Genomic DNA, 1,345 nt, shown 5'->3' with positions numbered 1-1,345 from the left:
TCCTGAGGAGGATGTTCCATATGTTCTCAAGACTGGACTAATACATTTGCTACCCAAGTTTCATGGTCTTCCAGGTGAAGATCCTCATAAGCATCTTAAGGAGTTCAATATTGTCTGTTCCACCATGAAGCCCCCTGATGTCCAGGAAGATCATATCCTTCTAAAGACTTTTCCTCATTCTCTAGAGGGAGTGGCAAAAGATTGGTTGTACTACCTTGCTCCCAGGTCCATTTCCAGTTGGGATGACCTTAAGAGGGTGTTCTTTGAGAAATTCTTTCCTGCATCTAGGACCACTGCCATTAGAAAAGACATTTCAGGCATCAGGCAACTTAGTGGAGAGAGCTTGTATGAGTACTGGGAAAGATTCAAGAAATTGTGTGCAAGCTGACCTCACCACCAGATTTCTGAGCAACTCCTTCTGCAATATTTCTATGAGGGACTTAGCAACCTGGAGAGGAGTATGATTGATGTTGTCAGTGGTGGAGCTCTTGGTGATATGACTCCTATTAAGGCTAGGAATCTGATTGAGAAGATGGCTTCCAACTCCCAACATTTCAGTGCAAGAAATGATGCTATTGTCCTTAGAGGAGTCCATGATGTGGCCACGGATTCATCTTCATCTGCTGAAAATAAAAAGCTTGAGGGAAAACTTGATGACTTGATCAACCTAGTAACTCAGCTTGCCATAAATCAGAAATCTGCATCTGCACCTGTTACTGTTGCAAGAGTCTGTGGTCTATGTTCTTCTGCTGATCACATACAGATCTCTGTCCTTCTTTGCAGCAATCTGGAGTCAATGAGCAACCTGAAGCCTATGTTGCAAACATTTATAATAGACCTCCTCAGCAGCAAAACCAACAACAGTAGAATAATTATGATCTTTCAAGCAACAGATACAATCCAGGTTGGAGGAATCATCCAAATCTGAGATGGGCAAATCCTCCACAACAATAACAGCCTGTCCCTCCCTTCCGGAATGTTGTTGGTCCAAGCAGGCCATATGTTCCTCCTCCAATGCAGTAGCAACAGTAGCAACAACAAAGACAACAAGCAATTGAGGCCCCTTCTCAACCTGCCTTAGAGGAGTTAGTGAGGCAAATGACCATCCAGAATATGCAATTTCAGCAAGAGACAAGAGCCTCCATTCAGAGTCTGACAAATAAGATGGTGCAGATGGCTACTCAGTTGAACCAAGCTCAGTCCCAAAATTCTGACAAATTGCCTTCACAAACGGTGCAGAATCCGAAAAATGTGAGTGTCATCACCTTGAGGTCTGGCAAGCAAATTGAAGTGCCTCCACCAATAGCAGCACCTGCACCTGAACCTATCAAGCTTCATTCTACAC

At 43.8% G+C, this 1,345-nt stretch overlaps 1 non-coding gene across 1 annotated transcript; it reads right to left on the bottom strand.

Moving 5' to 3' along the window:
- Positions 1-295: 295 nt before the first annotated feature.
- On the bottom strand, positions 296-402 carry LOC113002260 (small nucleolar RNA R71). Its single transcript, XR_003267804.1, has one exon. It is a non-coding gene; the product is annotated as a small nucleolar RNA R71 (small nucleolar RNA).
- Between the last annotated feature and the right edge of the window lie 943 nt (positions 403-1,345).

The sequence above is a fragment of the Glycine max genome, chromosome 7 (genome assembly GCF_000004515.6).
Source record: "Glycine max cultivar Williams 82 chromosome 7, Glycine_max_v4.0, whole genome shotgun sequence".
Taxonomy (NCBI): domain Eukaryota; kingdom Viridiplantae; phylum Streptophyta; class Magnoliopsida; order Fabales; family Fabaceae; genus Glycine; species Glycine max.
The sequence above is the reverse complement of the archived record's forward strand: the minus strand, read 5'-3'. Positions and strand labels throughout refer to the sequence as shown.